General features: G+C 38.8%; 1 protein-coding gene across 16 annotated transcripts in view; it reads right to left on the bottom strand.

Moving 5' to 3' along the window:
- The window catches only part of DLG2 (discs large MAGUK scaffold protein 2), a 2,338,778-nt gene that overhangs the window by 839,714 nt on the left and 1,475,308 nt on the right, over positions 1–23,756 (bottom strand). The window lies entirely within an intron of this gene.

The following is a 23,756-nucleotide window of genomic DNA, read 5'->3' as shown; positions in this document are numbered from 1 at the left end:
TCCTTCAGAATGGACTGGTTGGATCTCCTTGCAGTCCAAGGGACTCTCAAGAGTCTTCTCCAACACCACAGTTCCAAAGCATCAATTCTTCGGCACTCAGCGTTCTTGACAGTCCAACTCTCACATCCATACATGACCACAGGGAAAAACCATAGCCTTGACTAGACGGACTTTAGTTGGCAAAGTAATGTCTCTGCTTTTCAATATACTGTCTAGGTTGGTCATAACTTTTCTTCCAAGGAGTACGTGTCTTTTAATGTCATGGCTGCAATCACCATCTGCAGTGATTTTGGAGCCCCAAAAAATAAAGTCTGACACTGTTTCCACTGTTTCCCCATCTATTTCCCACGAAGTGATGGGACCGGATGCCATGATCTTCATTTTCTGAATGTTGAGCTTTAAGCCAACTTTTTCACTTTCTTTCACTTTCATCAAGAGGCTTCTTAGTTCCTCTTCACTTTCTGCCATAAGGGTGGTGTCATCTGCATATCTGAGGTTATTGATATTTCTCCTGGCAATTCCATGGAAAATAGATGGGGAAAATTTGGAAGTAGTGACATATTTTCTTTCTTTGGGCTCCAAAGACAGACTGCAGCCACAGAACTAAAAGACCCTTGCTCCTTGGAAGGAAAGCTATGACAAACCTTGACAGCATATTAAAAAACTGAGATACCACTTTGCCAACAGAGATCCATATAATCAAAGCTATGGTTTTTCCAGTAGTCATGTATGGATGTGAGAGCTGGACCCTAAAAAAGACTGAGAGCCAAAGAATTGATGCTTTCAGACTGTGGTGCTGAAGAAGACCCTTGAGAGTCCCCTGTACAAAAAGGAGATCAAACCAGTCAATTGTAAAGGAAATCAACCCTGAATATTCATTGGAAGGACTGATGCTGAAGCTCCAATATTTTGGCCACCTGATGCGAAGAACCAACTCACCAGAAAAGACTTTGACTATTTAAGAACATTCTCCAGAATTCTTCTATTGCCTTTTAATCAGCTCCAATCATGCCTCTTTTAATTGCATTGATCATAAACTTATTATGATTCAAAGCGATTTAGAGACTAATTGTTTTTGGCACACGAACCCTTGACACATTTAGATTAAACCTCATTGGCACTTACTCAATTGATGCTTCTTGGCCACGGCTCTGTTAGTTATTATCAACTGGCAATCAGATTTCAATCAAAGTTTTAATCTTAACTATGCACTGAAAATTTACATGTGGTCCATGCCAACCAATTTAGGGGAAAAGAAGTCCAAATGGTTCTTTGAATTTTGGCTAAGTGATCGTCAACGCTGACACCCATGGGATTCTAATTCAATGCTACACAGACTGATCCAATATGATATATGAAAGAAAAGGGGGTTGTTTGAAGACTAAGGTGTTTAAAACATTTATCATTTAAAAATATAAATTTGTGAGACCAAAATTATAATTTAGAAACACAAGTAAGATAATAACTATCTTTTAGAACCTAGCAAAAACGTGTGTAAATCCTACTAGGGTTTATGCCCATTTGTACACTTGGTGTTCATAATGGCTGGTTGGTTCAAACAATGGTCAAGCATGTGGACTCTGGAGTAATATTCCCTGAGTTCACGCTCAGTTCCAACATAGACAAGTTGTGAGCCTCGGGTACACTTTAAAACTCTCAGCCTTCGTTTTCTCATGTGTCAAATGAGGATCAGAGTCACATTTCCAAGACAATGTTGTGGTGAGGATCAGATGAATTCCTTAAAGAAAAGAACCATTTGCCACAGTTCCAGGTTTCTTACATACCTCCTAAAGAAGTTGGAGACTGTAATTACACCATGGTATGCACTCAAATAACTGTGAGACAAAATGATAAAGTGCTGTAAGAAAGGTACAGATAAAACTCTCTAGCCACATTGTCTTTCAAATTACTTTTTAATGGAAAAGTTATAAACCAGAAAAGGAAGAAAATGATGCTGGCAGGTATCCCTGTAATAAAAAAGAGCAAACACAGAAAAAGAAAATCAATGGAGGATTTAAAATGTTCTTTTTGCTGTGACATCTAACCTCCTGCTTCCAAATTTTTCCAATCTAATAGTATAACCACTTTTAATGAAGAGCTGATACCACATTGCTGTTAATCCATGTGACCCAAATGGTTCACAAAACAGGGGTTAATGGTGTCAGTATTTCTGACAAATACTTTAATTGAATCCCAACAAGCAGTCAGATGTCCAGAGTGGGTGGAGCATTACAATATAGAATGTAAGAAATGGAAAATGCATAGTCTCTGAGGGAGCTCCTAGGTGACTGGAAGCATTTCAAATGCTACTTTGCTGGGGCTATAAGAAGATACAAAGTATATGGCCCAGAAATCAATAGTAAACAAACACCTAGCACTTTAGAGTAAGGGTCAGGAAGGCTGGACTGAGCTACTGAGCACACATGAGACGTGGAACTGCTGGCTCCACGGGAAAGAACCTGCCTGCCGATGCAAGAGATGCAGGTTCGATCCCTGGTCAGAAAAATGCCCTGGAGAAGGAAGGACATGGCAACCCCCTCCAGTATTCTTGCCTGGGAAATCCTTGAGGAGCCTGGTGGGCTACAGACCGTGGTGTTGCAGAGTCACAACTTAAGAGACTAAATGACAACAACAATACTAGTATAGAATAAAGGCTTACAGCCTGGATTCTCCAGTTTTGATATGCATTTGGATTATCTGAGGATCTTATTAAGAAATGCAGATTCACGTCCAGTAGTGCCAGGGTGGGCCTGAGAGTCTGTATCTTCACAGCAGTGCCACTGCTCATGCTGCTGCTGCTCTGAGGTTTCTCCTTTTGAGCAGCCAGGCAGAAGAGCACAGACCCTGCTTGGGTTTGGGGTGTGGCCCGTTCTCTTACCAGCTACCTGACCTTGGCCAAATCAGTTAACCTATCTTTGAGTCTTTTTTTTTTTTAAATCTGTAAGAGGAGGATAAGATCAGTATCTAACTAAAATGGCTAATGTGAGGGCTAAATTAATTAATGAAGGTAAAGCATTTAAAACAGCACCCAGTACTGAGCAAGCACTCAATAAATGTAATTTATGAATAAGTAAGGATTTCTCATTATAAACATTTAGCCAGTCAACAGAGATGAACATCCCACAAATTTTAATTGAGTTTAATTCACCACAATAATTTATTTTAAGCCATTAATGTCAGCAATCACATTAATCTCCATATCCGAACCTTGGCATGTTATAATTTTTCAAGTCAATGAACTCAAAAAAGAAGCTAATTAACAATTCTTTTGGTGGTAACCATACTCAGAGGCATGAACTTGTCATCATATAACATAAACTTCTTAATCTACTATTTTCATGAAGAATGCAACACAAATAAAAACTGAAATATTTACAAATAACCAAAATGTGTCATGCTAGTAGCCCTATAGAATTATAAACATTGTTTTTTTCTTGTATAAATCTCTCTTTACAACTAGAATTATTTTATTTGTTTATGGCCTATCTCCCTCATCATGAATTTAAGCTCCTTAAGAGACAATCATTATCTCAGCATATAGCATATATAGCATATAGCTTGCTGCTTGATATTAGACATACTATTAATAAACAAATGTTTGCAAAAATATGAAATAAATTGCTGAAGATATACCTCCATTGCACATTTCACTTGCTTATCAAGAATACATTGAGTGTGATTTTTTTTTTCCAGATCATTGTTCTAGGTGCTAATGTTAAGTTGCTTCAATTGTGTCCGACTCTTTGTGACCCTATGGACTATGGTTTCCCCGGCTCCTCTGTCTATGGGGATTCTCCAGACAAGAATACTGGAGTGATTTGCCATTTCCTCCACCAGCCTAGGTGCTAAGGATATAGAAACAAATAAGCTATAGTCTGTACGTTCAAGGAGTTTGTGGTCTAGTTGGGAACAGAGTATGTAAACAAACAATTGAAAATAAGATCAATCCCAGATGGGTAGGGGATAGACAAGGAGAATGTTCATAGACTAGAGGTATGAGTGGGATAAACAATTTCAGTTAAAGGAAGAACTCATGCAATTTTACAAAAGTGTGAAATAGACAAACAGAAACCTTAGATAAAATGAGTGTTTTTGTTAAGTCCCTAAATTGTGTCTAACTCTTTTGTGACCCCTTGGACTATAGCCTGCCAGGCTTCTCTGTCCATGGGATTTCCCAAGCAAGAATACTAGAGTGGGTTGCCATTTCCTTCTCCAGGCATCTTCCCGACCCAGGGATTGAACCTACATCTTCTGTTTGGCAGGTGGAACCTTTACCACTGAGCCACTAGGAAATCCAGAGAGGATGGGTACTAAGGAGCATGAATAGTCCTAGAAGTTAATAGTAGAGACAAAGGCAAGGTCCGTATCACAGGCAACAGCAAGGTGCCTTCTATTCTATAAGAAGTATGAGCTATGATGGAAGGATAACTTAAAAGATAAACACTAAAAGAAAAAAAATCTCCTCATAAGGAACACTAATATACAGAATGACTGTAACAGAGCATGCTGCTTGTGAATATCTATTCTCTTCTCCTTATAAACTGTCACCACAATAAAAAATTAAATACCCTAACTTCTTTCAGCTAGGTACATAGTCCATGACTATTTTTAGTCAATGAATGAGTTGACTTGTAATTTCCGGAAGTGTCCTTAAAAATAGGGAACACATCCTTCTTAATGTTCCTTGCTGCTGCCTGAAATATGATGTAATGGTTGGAATTATAGCAGCCATTTGAACCATGAGGTGATCAAGAAACAGGGATTCTTGTGCTAAAATTCTAGAAAAGGTTAAGACAGAATGACTCCAGGTACCTTAAACCCATGTTGATTATGAGTTGTTTAGCTTCCAATTTCATTTATGTGAGAGATTTTTCCCTCACTAATTTCTCTGATCTTATTTTGGGATTTGTATGTCACTTATTCTAATTCTCAGTGTTACATATATAGAAATATGGAAGGGTTTCATTAAAGATATAGCAGAGTTACTGAAGGAAAGGAAGGAGATTACTAGGAGAAAGAGCATCAAAGAAGAACCAACATGTGCGTGAAAATCATCAAGAATACAGTACGTTCAAGAAACCGAGAGAACTTCTGGGTAATGGGAACACAGATTATATTGTGGGAAAGGTGGTAGGAAGAACTGGGAAGGGAAGACAGGCACCAGGAAAAAGGCTTAAATATCATACTAAAATGTTTAGATTTTATGAGGCAATTAAGGGCCATGAAAGGTTTTTAGATAGTTAAATGATGTGACCATAACTGGTTCTTACAACTCAGAGAGCTATGTGGACTTAGAAGGAAAAGCAAGAAACAGCCAAGTTCAGAGTCAACTGCAGGAATCTGAGAGAGCAAAGATGCCCAGACTAAGGGCCTTACCAATGAAGAATATGCAACAGAAAAAAAAAATATTAAGCAAACATACTATGCAAGAATTAGTAACCACATAAGGGCAGAGTTATAAAGCAAAAGGAAGTTAGGATGACCTCTGGAAATGTAAAATGGCTAGGTCAGTTCAGTTAAAGGTGATGTTATTCCCCAAGACAGGGAATGAAGGAGCAAGCAAGAGAAATAAAAAATGAAAATGAAAGTCAGACTTTGGGGACTAGGTAGAGAAAGCAAAAAGAAAAGAAAAATAGGAATACTGAAAATATAGCTGTCTTTTTTCCTATATTTAGGTTGCAATTTAAATGGCATTTCCTCCAAGAAGTCCTCTCCAAATTCTCTTTCTAAAGAAGCCACTGGCCTCTCCAATCCCACTCTTACATCACTTCATTTTCTTCACAGTACAATTATTTTATAACTTCCTTTTTGTTTATTGTATACTTCGATTAGACTATAAGTTCCAAGACACTGAAAATTTGCTTGATCCTAATGATGGAATTCAAGCGTCCCTGACCTATTAGGAGGCACTCAAAATTTTTGTTGACTATATCACAGCACCTAAGTGCAGTGTGGAATGCTGAGATCATAAACAAAAATTAAAATATAAAGGGACTACAGCCATCCCATAGATAAGCTCCCTCATCTGACAGATGACAAGGAATATGGGCTCCAGCAGTGCCTATAAAAACTTGCCCCAAATGATACAACAATTAGGTGGGAAGAGGCAGATGACCCGAGTTCAAGTCCAATTGCCATTTACTAATGACACAAGAGTCATGAGAACAGCATGACCTCAAGCATCTGTTTCATGAGGTTTAAAAAATATTGCTTCCTTCACGTATGTTTTGAGAATAAACTTCAATACACACAAGCTTGTTCTTCAGGATTCTCACCCAATCTGCCCCAAATCAGTCATTCTCAATTCTTACTTATTTATTATACACAATGACATCATTAGTACTACTTCTAGGGTCTCTTTCCAGCTTTTTTTAATTTTCACAACATATATTTCATATATTTGCAAATTTCCTGTTTACCACACTGTGGAACAATTTTCCTCTCTTTGTAGCTCTTTGACCTTTTATTAATGAGGTGTAAAACTAGACTCTGTTTGACCTTCGCTGCTTTCTAAAGTCTCTTAAGTGAGTAACTCAGCAAATTAAATTTTATTACAACTACTGAGAGGCAGGGAGCATAACGCAGTTTTCTTACTGCAGGCCCCTCACTACACGCTGTGTGACCTTGGACAAGTTAAAAACCTCTTTGGACTAAGATTCCTCACCTGTAAAGTAGAGATGACAATACACTTTACAAGGTTATTATGGAAATTGCATAGATCAACATATAAAAAATTAAACTGTTCCCAGTATATGTTTCAAAAAGTATTAGTGTTTATTTTTCTTCCTATTTATTACACCCTGTATGAAATTGCTCAGATACTTCTCTTACCAGTGCAGTGAAGTTATTTCCAATTTTCCCCATTTTACAAAATACAATACACAGGCTCTGAGTTGAATAACTTCTTCAAGATCACAAGGTAGTGAAGAGGCAGTGTTAATAATCAAATTTAAGAGCCAATTCTGTTGAAAGACAAATCTATGCTCTTGGCCATGTCAACATAAGGCTCCATTTTAAAGGAGCCAGATCACTTCCCCATCAAAGCAGACATTTATTAAACCAAGTTGCCATTAAATGCACTTGAATTAAATAAATTTTTAAGCAATGTATTTCTTAAAGTAAGAGCAACAGGCATTAAGATAAGGGGGGAAGCTTGGTGAGATGAGTTGTCAGAAGCTTCTTGAGGTCTTGGGAAGAGCTTAGACATTTGACTGTTTCTAGTTACATTAAGCCTCAGGTTACTACAATGACCTACCTAAAGGTCAACCCCAAACCAGCAGTAATCTAGTCTACAAATTTCTTTTCTCAGTTTTGCTGGGGGCCCTTAGGCCAAAATGCTTAACTACAGGCTACATCTCTCCTTTTCATTAACTGAATTACAACTCATAAATGGTGACGTGTGTCAGAAGAACAACTCTTAAAGGGGCATCTCCTTAACATGGTTGTGTCTGAACCTAGGGGCCTGTACCTTGCAAGGACAGCTTTGTTAGCTGTGGTTGTGTCTTGTTAGCAAGTTAACAGGGGCAAGCTCACTTTATTTCCTATAATGGGCTCACTCAACTAACAATTTCTACTGAAAAGCCTTTCCAGAATCAGAATGGTTAGACAGACTAGATGCTTTAAACTTCTTGATGATTTGTGACACAGTCCACCCTGTGGTTACTGTTTTTTCTCTTCAAGATAGCAAGTCGTGTTAAGTGCTGGCATCTAATTTTATCAACATAGGTCCATGCTCTCCTTTTTTTTTGGTATCTTCTTTTGCTTTTTTTTTTACATTGGGGTACCATGTCGTGTTAGTTTCAGGTGTGTAACAAAGTGGTTCAGTTACACATGTACATATATTCATTTTTTCAGATTCTTTTCCCATATAGATTATTACAGAATATTGAGTTCAGTTCCCTGTGCTATACAGCAGATCCTCGATTATTTTATATATAGTAGTGTGTATATGTTAATCCTAAACTCCTGATTTATCCATCCCCCATATTTCCCCTTTTATAACCATAACTTTGTTTTTAAGCTTTGTGAATGTGTTTCTGTTTTATAAATCAATTAATTTGTATCATCTTGATAGAGTTCACATACAAATGCTACTATATGATATTTGTCTTTCTCTGGTTTACTTCACTTAGTATAATATACACTTGGTATGATAACCTCTGGGTCAATTCATGTTGCTGCAAATGGCACTATTTTATTCTATAATATGGCTGTTATATTCTATTATATATTTTAACATACATAACCTCAGATATGCAGATGATACCACCCTTATGGCAGAAAGTGAAGAGGAACTAATAAGCCTCTTGATGAAAGTGAAAGAGGGGAGTGAAAAAGTTGGTTTAAAGATCAACATTCAGAAAACGAAGATCATGGCATCCGGTCCCATCACTTCATGGGAAATAGATAGGGAAACAGTGGAAACAGTGTCAGACTTTATTTTTTGGGCTCCAAAATCACTGCAGATGGTGACTGTAGCCATGAAATTAAAAGATGCTTACTCCTTGGAAGAAAAGTTATGACCAACCTAGATAGCATATTCAAAAGCAGAGATATTACTTTGCCAGAAAGGTCCAACTACTCAAGGCTATGGTTTTTCCAGTAGTCATATATGGATGTGAGAGTTGGACTGCAAAGAAAGCTGAGCACCGAAGAATTGATGCTTTTGAACTGTGGTGTTGGAGAAGACTCTTGAGAGTCCCTTGGACTGCAAGGAGATCCAACCAGTCCATCCTAAAGGATATCAGTCCTGGGTGTTCATTGGAAGGACTGACGCTGAGGCTGAAAACTCCAATACTTTGGCCATCTCAGGAGAAGAGCTGACTCATTGGAAAAGACCCTGATGCTGGGAGAGATTGGGGGCAGGAGGAGAAGGGGATGACAGAGGATGAGATGGCTGGATGGCATCACTGACTCGACGGACATGAGTCTGAGTGAACTCCGGGAGTTGGTGATGGACAGGGAGGCCTGGTGTGCTGCGATTCCCTGGGTCCCAAAGAGTCGGACATGACTGAGCAACTGAACTGAACTGATGAAGATATATACATATATATTTATGGGTAAATTATAAAAGAACATATATATAATGGATAAGATCTTTATCCATTCAATTGTTGGTGGATTTACTCGCTTCCGTGTCTTGGCTATTGTAAATAGTGTTGCACTGAACACTGGGGAGCATGTATCTTTCTGAATCATGGTTTTCTCCAGACATATGCCCATGAGAGGGATGACTGGATCATATGGTAGCTCTATTTTTAGTTTTGTAAGGAATCTCCATACATTTCTCCATAGTGACTGTGCCAATTTACATTCCCACCAACAGTGTATGAGAGATCCCTTTTCTCCTCATGCTCTCCAGCATTTATTATTTATAGGCTTTTTGATGAAGGCCATACTGACTGGTGTGGGGTGATACCTCATTTTAGTTTTAGTTTACCCTTCTCCATTAGTAATGTTGAGTATCTTTTAAGGTGCCTTTTAGCCATCTATATGTCTTCTTTGGAGAAAAGTCTATTTAGATCTTTTGCTCATTTTTTGATTGGGTTGTTGTTTTTTTGATATTGAGTTGCATGAGCAGTTTGTATATTTTGGAGATCAATGCCTTTTTTATTGCTTCATGGTCTCCTGTGCCATGCGAAAGCTTTTAAGTTTAATTAGATCCCATTTGTTTATATTCTTTAGGAGGCAGGTTGAAAAAGATCTTGCTGTGATTGATGTCAGAGTATTCTGCCTATGTTTTCCTTTAAGAATTTTATAGTATCCAATAGTACCTTTAGATCTTTAGTCTATTTTGAGTTTATTTTTGTCTGTGGTATTAGAGAATGTTCTAATTTCATTCTTTTACATGTAGCTTTCCAGTATTCCCAGCACCACTTACTGAAGAAGCTATCTTCCCCCTTGTACACTCCTGACATCTTTTTCATAGATTAATTGACCACAGGTGTGTGGGTTTATATCTATCTGTTCCATTGACCTATATTTCTGTTTTTGTGCAAGTACCATACTTTTTTGATTACTGTAGCTTTGAAGGGTAGCCTGAAGACAGGGAGCTTGATTCCTCCAGCACTGTTTTCCTTCCTCAGGATTGCTTTGACTTTTCAGAGTATTTTGTATTTCTACAAAAATTAAAACATTTTTTGTTCTATAAAATGCCATTGGGATTCAATAGGGATTGCATTTGACCAGTTGATTACCTTGGGTGGTATAGTTCTTTTGACAATATTGATTTTTCCAATTTAAGAACATGATGTATCTTTCCATCTGTTTGTGTCATCTTTGATTTCTTTCATCGTGTCTTACAGTTTGCAGAGTCGAGGTCTTTTGCCGCCTTTGCTGCTGCTGATGTTTAGTTGCTAAGTTGTGTCTGATTCTTTGGTGACCCCATGGGCTGTAGCCCACTGGTCTCCTCTGTCCATGGGATCTCCCAGGCAAGAATACTGGACAGGGTTGCCATTTTCTTCTTCAGGAGATCTTCCCAACCCAGGGATTAAACCCATATCTCCTACACTGGCAGGAGTTTCTTTACCACTAAGTCACCAGCAAAGTCCACATTTGACTCTTTAGGTAGGTTTATTTCTAGTTATTTCATTCTTTTGGATGTGTTTATAAATAAGATTATTTACTTAATTTTTCTTTCTGATCTTTCATTGTTAGTGTATGTGAATGCAAGACATTTCTGTGTATTAATTTTGTATCCTGCAACTTCCCTGAATTCATTGATGAACTCTAGTATTTTTCTGGTAAGGACTTTCTATGTATAGTATCATGTCATCTACAAACAGTGACAGTTTTACTTTTTCCTTTCCAATTTGGATTCCCTTTTGTTTTTTTTTATCTAATTATCATAGCTAGGATTTCCAAAACTATGTTGAAAAAAAAATAGTGAGAGTGGAAGGCCTTTTCTTGTTCTTGACCTTAGAGGAAATGATTTTAGCTTTTCACTGCTGAGTATGATGTTTGCAGAGGATGTGCCATATATGGCCTTTCTTATGTTGAGGTAGGTTACCTCTATGGCCACTTTCCGGAGAGTTTTTTTTTTTTTTAACCATAAATGAGTGTTAAATTTTGTCAAAAGCTTTCTCTGTATCTATTGAGATGGTTCTATAGCTTTCATTATCCAGTTTGTTGCTGTGGTATATCACTGATTTGTGGATGCTGAAATATCCTTGCATCCCTGGGATACTCCCACTTGATTATGTTGTATGATGTTCTTAATGTGTTGTTGGATTTGATTTGCTAGTATTTGTTGAAGATTTTTGTGTCTATGTTCATCTGTGGTACTGGGCTCTATTTTTATTGTTTTTGTAGTATCTTTGTCTAGTTTTGCTATCACAGAAATGATGACCTCATAGAATGAGTCTGGTAGTGTTCCTTCCTCTGTAATTCTTTGAAATGGTTTCATAAGGATAGGTGATAACTCTTTGTTAAATGTTTGATAAATTCCCCTAGGAAGCCGTTTAGTTCTGGACTGTTGTTGGAATTTTTTAAATCATAGTTTCAACATCAGTACTTGTGAGTGGTTTGTTCATATTTTCTATTTATTCCTGTTTCAGTCTTAGAAGATTGTACCTTTCTAAGTATTTGTCCATTTCTATTATGTTGTCCATTTTATTGGCATATAGTTGCTTGTTGTACTTTCTTATGATGCTTTGCATTTCTGTGGTGTTCATTGTAACCTCTCCTTTTTCATTTTTCATTTTATTGATTTGGGGTTGTTCCCTATTTTCCTTGAAGATTCTGGTTGTCAATTTCATTTATCTTTTCACACAACCTGCTTTTAGTTTCATTGATTTTTTTCTATTGCTTCTCTGTCTCTATTTCATTTATTTATGCTGTGGTCTTTATGATTTCTTTCCTTCTACTAACTTTGAGTTTCATTAGTTCTTCTTTCTCTGGTTGTTTTAGGCGTAAGATTAGGTTGTTTATTTCAGATTTTTCTTGTTTCCTGAGGTAATACTGTATTACTATAAACGTTCCCCTTAGAACTGCTTTTGCTGGGTCCCATAGGTTTTTGGATCATGTTTTCACAATGATCAGGTATTTTATGTCCTCTCATTTCTTCAGTGATTAATAGCATACTGTTTAGCTCCTGTAGATTATTTTTTTTTACACATTTTCTTCTTTTAATTGATTTCTAATCTCACAGCAAATGTGGTCAGAAAAAATGCTTGATATGATCTCAATTTGCTTAACTATACTGAGGTTTACTTTGTGGCCCAGCATGTGATTTATCCTGGAGAACGTTCCATGTGCACTTGGAAAAAATGCGTATTTTTCTGGTTTTGGCATGTCCTATACATGTCAGTTAAGCCCATCAGGTCGAACGCATTATTTAACGCCTATGTTTCCTTACTGATTTTCCGTCTGAATAACCTGTTGATGAGAGTGGAATGTTAAGATATCTCACTATTAATATGTTACTGGTGATCTCTCTTTTTATGACTGTTAGCATTGGCTTATATATTGAGGTGCTCCTATATTGGGTGCATATATAATTACAATTGTTATATCTTCCTGTTGGATTGATCCCTCAATCCTTATGTAGTTCCCTTCTTTGTCTCTTGTAACAGTCTTTATTTTAAAGCCTTTTTTGTCTGACATAAGTATTGTTTTCTTCTGATTCCCATTTGCATGGAATATCTTTTTCCATTACTCACTTTCAGTCTGTATGTGTCCCTAGGTCTGAACTGGATATTTATACAAGCTTTTTCTTCTGTCTGTTCCACAGCAGTGATTTCCACTGATCTATCTGCCAGCTCAGTCTTTTGTTCCCCTGCTTCATTTATTCTTCTACTGATTCCTTCTAGTGTATTTTTCACTTGATTAATTGTATTGTTCATTTCTGTTTATTCCTTGAATCTCTTTGTTCAACATTTCTTGTATCTTCTTAGTCTGTGCCTCCATTTTTTTTCTGAGATTTGGATCATCTTTACTATCATTATTCTGAATTCTTTTTCAAGCAGACTGCCTAACTCCACCTCACTTAGTTGTTCTTCTGGGGTTTTATCTTGAAACATATTTCTCTGCCATCTTAGTTTTGTCTAAATTTCTGCATTTGTCATTTTCACTTCTCAGGCTCCAGGTTTGTAGTTCTTTTGTTTCTGCTGTTTACCCCCTGGTGGTAGAGGATGATTCAGGAACTTGTGCAGGCTTCTTGGTGGTAGAGACTAATACTAGTCCACTGGTGGGTGGAGCTGGGTCTTATCCCTCTATTCAGTTCAGTCGCTCAGTCACGTCTGACTCTTTGTGATCCCATGAACTGCAGCACGCCAGGCCTCCCTGTCCATCACCAACTCCCGGAGTCCACCCAAACCCATGTCCCTTGTGTCAGTGATACCATCCAACCATCTCATCCTCTGTTGTCCCCTTCTCCTCCGGCCCTCAATCTTTCCCAGCATCAGGGTCTTTTCAAATGAGTCAGCTCTTCTCCTGAGATGGCCAAAGTATTGGAGTTTCAGCTTCAACATCAGTCCTTCCAATGAACACCCAGGACTGATCTCCTTTAGGATGGACTGGTTGGATCTCCTTGCAGTTCAAGGGACTCTCAAGAGTCTTCTCCAACACCACAGTTCAAAAGCATCAATTCTTCGGTACTCAGCTTTCTTTAGAGTCCAACTCTCACATCCATACATGACCACAGGAAAAACCATAGCCTTGACTAGAAAGACCTTTGTTGGCCAAGTAATGTCTCTGCTTTTGAATATGCTGTCTAGGTTGGTCATAACTTTCCTTCCAAGGAGTAAGCGTCTTTTAATTTTATGGCTGCAATCACCATCCACAGTGATTTTGGAGCCTAGAAAAACAAAGTCTGACACTGTTACCACTGTTTCTTGCCATGAAGTGATGGGACAAGATGCCATGATCTTCGTTTTCTGAATGTTGAGCTTTAAGCCAACTTTTTCACTCTCCTCTTTCACTTTCATCTAAAGGCTCTTTAGTTCTTCTTCACTTTCTTCCATAAGGTTGGTGTCATCTGTATATCCCTCTATCGGGAAGAGTCATGTAAAGAGGTATGTTTAGAGATGGCTGTGCACTCAGGATGACTTTAAGCAGCCTATCTGATGATGGACTGCAGCACACCAGGCCTCTCTGTCCCTCACCATCTCCTGTAGTTTGCCCAAGTTCATGTCCACTGAATAAATGATGTCATCCAACCATCTCATCATCTGTTGCCACCTTCTCTTGCTGCCCTCAATATTTGCTAGCATCAAGGTCTTTGCCAATGAGTCAGCTCTTCACATCAGGCGGCCAAAGTATTGGAATTTCAGCTTCAGCTTCAACGTCAGTACTTCCAATGAGTAGTCAGTGTTGATTTCCTTTACGATTCAGTTCAGTTGCTCAGTCATGTCTGACTCTTTTGCATGCCAGGCTTCCCTGTCTATCACCAACTCCTGGAGCTTGCTCAAACTCATGTCCATCAAGTCAGTGATGCTATCCAACTATTTCATTCTCTGTTGTCCCCTTTTCCTCCTGTCTTCAATCTTTCCCAGCATCAGGGACTTTTCCAATGAGTCAGTTCTTCACATCAAGTGGCCAAAATATTGGAGTTTCAGCCTCAGCATCAGTCCTTCCAATGAATATTCAGGACTGATTTCCTTTAGGATGGACTGGTTGGATCTCCTTGCAGTCCAAGGGACTCTCAAGAGTCTTCTCCAACACCTCAGTTCAAAAACATCAATATTTTTGGCGCTCAGCTTTCTTTACAGTCCAACTGTAACATCCATACATGACTATTGGAAAAACCATAGCTTTGACTAGCTGAAACTTTGTCAGCAAAGTAATGTCTTTGCTTTTTAATATGCTGTCTAGGTTTGTCATAAATTTTCTTCCACGGAGCAAGCATCTTTTAATTTCATGGTTGCAGTCACCATCTGCAGTGATTTTGGAACCCCTCAAAATAAAATCTGTCACTGTTTCCATTGTTTCTCCATCTATTTGCCATGAAGTGATTGGACAGGATGCCACGTTCTTAGTTTTTTGAATGTTGAGTTTTAAGCCAGCTTTTTCACTCTCCTCTTTCACTTTCGTCAAGAGGCTCTTTAGTTTTTCTTCACTTTCTGCCATAAGGATGGTGTCATCTGCATATATGAAGTTACTGATATTTCTCATGGCAATCTTGATTCCAGCTTGTGTTTCATCCAGTCTAGCATTTCTCATGATGTACTCTGCATATAACTTAAGTAAGCAGGGTGACAATATACAGCCTTGATGTACTCCTTTTTCAATTTGGAACCAGTCTGTAGTTCCATGTCTGTTTCTAGTTGTTGCTTCTTGACCTGCATACAGATTTCTCAGAGGGCAGGTCGAGTGGTCTAGTATTCCCACCTGCTTCAGAATTTTCCAGTTTGTTGTGATCCACACAGTCAAAGGTTATGGCATAGTCAGTAAAGTAGATGTTTTTCTAGAAATCTCTTGTTTTTTTGACGATTCAACAGATGTTGGTGATTTGATCTCTGGTTTCTCTGCCTTTTCTAAATCCACCTTGAACATCTGGAAGTTCATGGTTCATGTACTGTTGAAGCCTAGCTTGGAGAATTTTGAGCATTACTATGCTAGTGTGTGAGATGAGTGCAATTGTGTGGTAGCTTGAACTTTCTCTGGGATTGGAATAAAAACTGACATTTTCTAGTCCTGTGGCCCCTGCTGAGTTTTCCACATTTGCTGGCATATTGAGTGCAGCACTTTCACAGCATCATCTTTCAGGATTTGAAATAGCTCAACTGGAATTCCATCGCCTCCACTACCTTTATTCATAGTGATACTTCCTAAGGCCACTTGACTTCATATTCCAGGATATCTGGCTCTAGGTGAGTGATCACACCATCATGGTTGTCAGGGTCATGAAGATCTTTTTTATATAGTCCTTCTGTGTATTCTTGCCACCTCTTCTTAATATATCCTCTGCTTCTCTTAGGTCCATACTATTTCTGTTCTTTATTGTGCCCATCTTTGCATGAAATGTTCCCTTGGTGTCTTGAATTTTCTTGAAGAGATCTCTGCTCTTTCTGATTCTATTGTTTTCCTCTATTTCTTTGCATTGATCACCAAGGAAGGCATTCTTATCTCTCCTTGCTATTCTTTGGAACTCTGCATTCAGAAGGGTATATCTTTTCTTTTCTCCTTTGCCTTTAGCTTCTCTTCTTTTCTTAGCTATTTGTAAGGCCGCCTCAGACAACCATTTTGCCTTTTTGCATTTCTTTTTCTTGGGGATGGTATTGATCACTACCTCCTGTAAAATGTCATGACTGGTTTAATCTCATTGCTGTCCATGGGACTCTAAGAGTCTTTCCTAGCACCACAGTTCAAAACCATTAATCCTTCAGGCTGTTGGATGGGGCCAAATCTTGATGCCAAAACGGCAACCTCTAGCAGAGCACAGGGTAGTGAATATAGGCTGGGGCCTTTGCTACCACTGTTCTTCTCACAGTGAGTCACAGCAGAACCCAACCTTCCCAGGAGACTTCCAAGATCCCCAGGTAGGTCTGGCCCATACTTTACAAGGGTCACTGCTTTGCCCTAGGTCCCAGTGCTCAGGAAATATTGTGTATGCCCTCTAAGAGTGTAGTCTCTGTTTTCCCTAGACCTGTGTAGCTCCTGCACTCGAGTCCCATTGGCCTCCAAAGTCAAATGCTCTGGGGTCTCCGCTTCCTGATGACCGACCCCAGGCTGGGGAGCCTGACATGGGGCTCAGAACTTTCAATCCTGTGGGAGAACCTCTGTGGTATAATTATTTTCCAGTTTGTGTGGTGGCTCAGAGGTTAAAGCATCTGCCTGCAATGCGGGAGACCTGGGTTTGATCCCTGGGTCTGGAAAATCCCCTGGAGAAGGAAATGGCAACCCACTCCAGTATTCTTGCCTGGAGAACCCCATGGACTGAGGAGCCTGGTGGGCTACAGTCCATGGGGTTGCAAAGAGTTGGACACGACTGAGCGACTTCACTTTCACTTAGCAGGGCTGGATCATTTAGCTAAACTCACTGAGGAGCCTGGTGGGCTACAGTCCATGGGGTCGCTAAGAGTCGGACACAACTGAGCGACTTTACTTTCACTTTCACTTGTGGTTTGCCACCTAGCAGGTGTGGGATTTGATTATATTGTAAAAGTGACCACCCTACTGTCTTTTTGGATGTACAATATCTTTGGATATATCTATGGATGCAGAATATCATTTTTGGATGTTTCAGTCTTTGTTTGCTGATGGTTGTTCAGCAGTTAGTTGTGATTCTGATGTTTCCATGAGCAGAGCTGAGCTCAAGTCCTTCTACCCCACCATCTTGGATCTTGTCTCCTCCCTCCTCCAGTGCTCTCATTTGACAAATCTGTCAGGGGTTCTCAACCTGGGCTGCACACAGGAATCTTGGAAAGGTTTTCAATATTCCAGTGTTGATGCCCAGGTTACAGTCAGGCCCAATAAAGACTCTCTGTTACTGGAATTCAGGCATCAGTATATTTAAAGCACACAAAGAGATAAAATGTCCAGTTAAAATTCAGAACCACTGCTTCAGGGGATCAGGAAAAGTATTAGCAATTTGTGTAAAAGCAACAAACAAGTAAAAATTCCCTGAAATTGTCTTTAAAGAGATACTGATTACGATGGGCTATTGTTTATCTGCTCCTCTCAGCACACTGCTTGACCTATCTGTCTCTTTTATCTCCCGATTATATCTCCTTCATGTAAAACTTCATTAGACTGCTATTCTTTGAGTTTGATGCTCCTGAGTTTCCAAAATAAAACGCCTCTGGGCAAAACATCATTTGGATCACTTGATGGAAATCAGAATAATCAAAACATATTGCTATTAAAGCTGCTTGTGAAGCAACAACTTTGCTTTTTCACCAAGGAAAAAGCTCAGGAAAGTTCGCCTTGCTAATCAAATATTCAAACAAATCTGGAACTCCTAAGTGACCATTGAGAAGAAATAATTTAGGTGAGATATGATACACTGAGGAAAGAGAAGACACATGGGGAAGTCAACCACTGAAAGCCATGTAGTAGAAGGCTTCTGGCAAGTATCAATGTGCGACAAAGCCACATTGCCTTAGATCCTGTGGTTATAGATGTAGGAAACTGAATCAGTTGCATCTTTTAAAAACCAAGTCTTCGAAAACGGTTTTTGCTTAAAATGTTATTTACTTTAAAGATGGATTTCTGCTACAAAAAATCATAGATCAGAGGTAACTGACTACCCTGCGCTAGGTTCAGTATTAAGTGCTTCATATTCATTACTTCATTTAATGAATGAACCTATGAGGCAGGTGATGTTAGCCCATTTTATAGATGAGGCAACTAAGGTGAAGAACTTTTATGTAACTTGCCCAGTGTTCTAGGACTAGCAGGTAAGTTCAAGAAAGACAAGAGTTTATACCTGCCAGAAAAGACAGTCAAAGTAATCTCCACTGACAGTATTATAGAGTTCTCAGAAAAACAACTAGCTACTAAGAAAAAGACTTTTTTTTTTTTTTTATAAAAAAGGATGAACCAAAGATAGATAGACATCAACAGAAAGAAGATCTGCAAAAATTCAAATAATGATGTGTGGGCACAAAAAGCATGATCTCTATTAGAATAGTCACAATAGAAACACTGGATTTGTCCAACTTCCCTTGAAGAACTAGTTTGTAAATAGTGACAGTGCAGTAAAGTCCATTTAAAAGTCCAGTGAAATTTAACAAGGGAAAGGCAAGGTTATAAACTACTCTAAGCATCACATAAAATTCCTGAAGCCCCAGTAAATAATCTTTTAGTATTTCTGCTTTCTTTCTTTTTTTTTTTGAGACAAATTTGAAGTAGGGGTTTCTAATTTCATTGCAATGATAATGTGCTTAAAATGGAAGGAAAATGGTATTAAGATTTTAATCCATTTCTCTTTATTACTCTGATATCATGTCCTTAACTGATTTTGCTTTTTACTCAACTATCACTCTTCTTTCCTCTTTCTTCTATTTGAGCTCACCCAACCAACTGTGATCTCCTTTATCATATATCACTGCCTCTATTTTTATTTCAAAACGGCACATGAAGAAAAACAGTATTTTAAAAGCATTTACTTTGAAAGTAGTTTTTATGAACAAGCATGTTAAACTTTTGCAAATTAAGCTGATAAATTGGGCGCCCCACTCTTAGATGGCAGCAAGCATCTCAAGCCACATGGTCATGTGGTTCAAATTAAAGCACATATATTTTCCTGGCAAGTTATTTTTTTAGATTAAAAAATGTATTCTCTATCAAAACATCTAAATTTGAATAATATAGCTGAATACAACAGTGACAAATTCAACTTTAATTGAAATCCTACTCTATGCATGGACTTGAGTTTAGATAGTCCCTGGAATTTAAAGATAAGCTAAATATTTTGGATAATATTGAATGATGGTTATTAAACAAGGAAGAATGTTGTAAATATTTTCACAATAACAATGGTCATCACTTGTTGAATATTTATTATGAGCAGGCAATATCTAATTGTTGTTTCTAATGCTTCCAACCAGTGACTGCTATAGTTTTTTTATTGAGTTTTTCTGTCTCTAAAATGTGTGTGAGCATGCATTTTATATGCACTAGAGTATATATCTGCACAAATGTGATAAAACATACTTATTATAAAGTGTATTCAAATGTTGATATTAGAAATGATGAGAAAATATAAAGAAAAAGCATCTGGTACTTTATAGATCATCTTTAGCATTTCCTGGAAGAAAGCTCTCATACTGGAAAAGATAACTAATTATGCTGTGTGGCAGAGACCATTGGTAGCCCCAAATATTTAGTTTCCTTTCCTTCCATAGGATGGGATCTTCAGTTTTTATCTGGGCCCATGTCAGCTCAGAATGAAGATTATATACGTTTGGCCATCCACTGCAGCTAGGTGTGGCTTTATGCCTAAATTCTAATCCTTGAGCTAGAATGAAAAATTGTATTTCCAGCTTCTCAGAGGTGCTTTCAAAGGGAGGAGCCCACCTGCTTCTTGCTATGTCATCATGGAGGCTACATGCACAAAGGCAACATGCAAGGATGGCAGAGCAAGTAGATAAGGTGCTTAGGACCACTTAAGACCTTGTAGAGCAATTCAGATTTTCCAGTTCTGGAAACTCACTCATGGACTATCACAGGTGGGAAAAATACATTTCTGTCTTGCAAGAGCACTGTTATTTTGGTCTCTGCAAAATGTATATGAGAATATATGCTAAATAATATACCATGCAAGACAGTTACTACTCCTTCCACTTGAGGGAAAAGATGAGGGAAAAGTAACAGAGAAGTCAGTTGTCCAAGGTTAGCCAGCTAATATGTGGTAGGATCAAAAGAGCCCAATGTCCATCCTCTTTCCACTAAAGGAGGCAACCTCCTGTGAGAAAGCACTATAAAATCAAGGAGGAAGAAGACATTAATTGTGCCTAGAAGGACTGATGAGGGCTTCCTGACAGAGGTGATAATTTAATGGGATCTTAATATATGGACATGGAGGATAAGGCTTTCTAGGCTAATGGAACAAAGCCAACAACAGCAGGGTGATAAGGAAGCATAGAAAAGGCTCAGGAAAAGCTTGTGACTCATTTTTCGTAACTAATCACTATTGCTTCTTGGCTTGCTTTATTCAATATATATTTCAGAGTACCAACAACAAAAGTAGGCACAGAACAAGAGGTACAGCAGTGAAAAAAAAGGTATCTACAAATTCTCAAACACATGCAAAGATGAAACTACTGGACCACGGAAATGTCTAAATCTCATATCAAGCAAACAAGGTCTTCTTAATCAGACTCAGCCTTACCCTTCCAGCCTCATGCTATGCTGCTGCTCTAAGCTTCAGCCACACAGAAGTCAGGACATATGAGTTTCCAGATGTATGATCTTTGCCCATACTGTTTCCTCTCCCTAAAATGTATTTTCTTTACTTTGCCTGGATACCTCTTACTCTTCAAAGAGCCAGCTAAAATTCTACCTTTCCCTGACTTCCTCAAATGAGATGGCTCTTTATAGCATAGTCCCTTAAAGCAGTTTCCAACCATCTTTGTTCATTCATTTATTCAGCCAGCCAATCCAGCAAAAATATGCCAGTTTACAGAGGTACAATGGTGGGAAAGATGAAGTAAATTTTTCCTACGTGCTTGAGGTGTTTATATTCTAGGAAGAAGTATCAGTCATTAGAGAACAGTTATAAGGTGTGTGTGTGTGCACGTGTGCACGCACACACACGCTTAGCCACTCAGTTATGTCTGAGTTATAAGGTAGCATGAGAAATTTGGGGGCTTCCCAGGTGGTGCAAGTGGTAAAGACCCAGCTACCAATTTAGAAGACCTAACAGACATGGGTTCCATCCCTGGGTTGGGAAGATCCCCATGCAGTGGGGCATAGCAACCCACTCCAGTATTCTTGTCTAGAGAATCCCATGGACAGAGGAGCCTGGCAGGCTACAGCTCACAGGGCCACAAAGATTTGGATACAACTGAGGTGACTTAACACAAACACATGATAAATTCTATGAAGCGAAAGCAGAATCTGAAGTAGAAGCATCTATGCCTAACCTTAGCTTCTCTGAAGAAGCATTATTTAAAGCTGAATCCTTTTTGATGAGTTAGAATGAACCACACTGTCACTATGCATTATCTGCTAGATTCCTTCCAATAGACCATGAGAGACCATGCTTTGTAAAAGCATCCTATATGACTAAAGCAACAACACAAGGACTAAATGCTGGCTCAGATTCATCCCAAGTGTGTTACACTGTACTGTAGGGAGTCTCTATAGCTTGATTTCATGCTTCTTGTATGCAGTATTTCCTCCCCTCCCCTTCACCCCTTCCTTCTTCAGTCTACCATGCAGACACTTCTTCAGGTGTCTGCCAGCATCTCTCAGATTTCAGGGTGCATAAGAGTCGCCTGGGATACTTGTAAAAACATGTAGACTCCTCGGCTCTTACCTCAGAGATTCTGATTCTTTAGGTTCGGGGGCGGGGGGGTGGCTGGAGATTGTGCAGATCTAGTAATCTGCCTGGGAAAATCTGAGGCTACCAGTTCAGAGACTGCCTTTTGAGTAGCAGTGTCATAGAGAAACTACACAAATCCTTCCCAGCACTTTCTGTGTTGTTCTTAACCTGCTCTGCCAGGCTGAGCTCCCTGGAGCAACAGTGGCTTCTCTGCCTAGGTACGTGAGGCATGTACCTTCAGAGTGACTCACGTCCATCCTCACATGCTTCCCTTGGCCAACTGTCACTTTCTCTCTGTTTCCCACCTTAGGTCTGATATGACAAGCCCATGTGCAGGGAGTGAGGGGTATGCTGATGAACAGTTCTGAGTAGAGTGGCCAGCAAAGTGCCTTCTATAAGGGAACCACAAGGAAAAAAGATTGAAGTCGATTTCTGAATGGATAAGTAGATCAGCTGTCTTCTACATATTTCTCGATTTTTTTTAAAAAGGAATTATTCCAGTTTATATGGGAGTTTTACAATTTCACGGGAAGAAAATTATAGGAGAATCAGTGAACTTTTAAGAAAACTTTCAGTATTGCTTCCATTTACCTCCATGTTGTCATGTAAAAGAACCTTCAAATTTACAAACATATAAGGGCCGTGAGGACAGGGACCATGTCTTCCATGTGAACATACCCCACAATTTCCTAGGAGAGCGATGATTATTCAGATGATTTAAAAATACTCAAGTCTAAGAAGATGGAAATGAAACCAACTCATAAAAGTTGGGAGAGTAATTATATCATTAATTAGATTATATATATATAAATATATATATAAAACTCCTAGAATAAAATGTCCCTCCAATAAATATTAGTTTCTTCCTCTCTATTTCTTTCTTAATATCTAGAAGAGCTCTGTTCAATAGAACTTTCTGGAATGATGACTATATTTTATACCCACACTGTTGAATATGGTACTCACCATGTTGGTTACCGAGCACTTCAAATGTGGCTAGTAAGACTGAGGAACTTAATTTTAAATTTTACATTTTGCTAATAAATTTAAATAACCACACGAGGCTTATAGCTACTGTCTTGGAGAGAACAGGTCTAGAAGCTTGGCCCCTAAATATGTCTCTATCCGTTGAACTGATTCTTTTCCTGTAGATACATTTCCTATGCACATGTTTAAGGTGAACAAGTGAAAAGGGCAGTTGCCCCAAGTGCAGACCAAAAGGTGTGGGGAAAGAACAAAGACAGCTGGATCCAAATCAAAAAAGGAAGTTTCTGCCATACTGACTAGCTTCTCAAACTTTACTATGCATGTCAATCACTGGAGTTCTTCTTGAAAACACAGATTTAGTAAGTCTTCAGGGGGAACTTAAGATTCTGTGCTCATAAGCTTCCAGCTAATAATGATGCTGCTAGTCAATGGGTCTCATTTCAAACAGCAAAGATCTAGATGGAGGTAGGCCACGGACCTATCTAACTGCTATTGGCCCTACCACTAAACCAGCTATTTCTTGTCTCAGGAGATCCAGATTAAGTCAAAGGCATGCTCTGTTTTATCAAAGGGACCCCTCCACTCAGTCTTACAATGAACAATTATTAAGCATCTTCTATATCCTAGGAAGAATAATAATAACTTCTGAAAGGCACATCAGTTCAGTTCAGTTCAGTCACTCAGTCGTGTCTGACTCTTTGCAACCCCATGAATTGCAGCACGCCAGGCCTCCCTATCCATCACCAACTCCCGGAGTTCACTCAGACTCATGTCCATTGAGTCAGTGATGCCATCCAGCCACCTCATCCTCTGTTGTCCTCTTCTCCTCCTGCCCTCAATC

Source organism: Oryx dammah, unplaced genomic scaffold, assembly GCF_014754425.2.
Source record: "Oryx dammah isolate SB20612 unplaced genomic scaffold, SCBI_Odam_1.1 HiC_scaffold_15, whole genome shotgun sequence".
NCBI lineage: Eukaryota > Metazoa > Chordata > Mammalia > Artiodactyla > Bovidae > Oryx > Oryx dammah.
The sequence above is the reverse complement of the archived record's forward strand: the minus strand, read 5'-3'. Positions and strand labels throughout refer to the sequence as shown.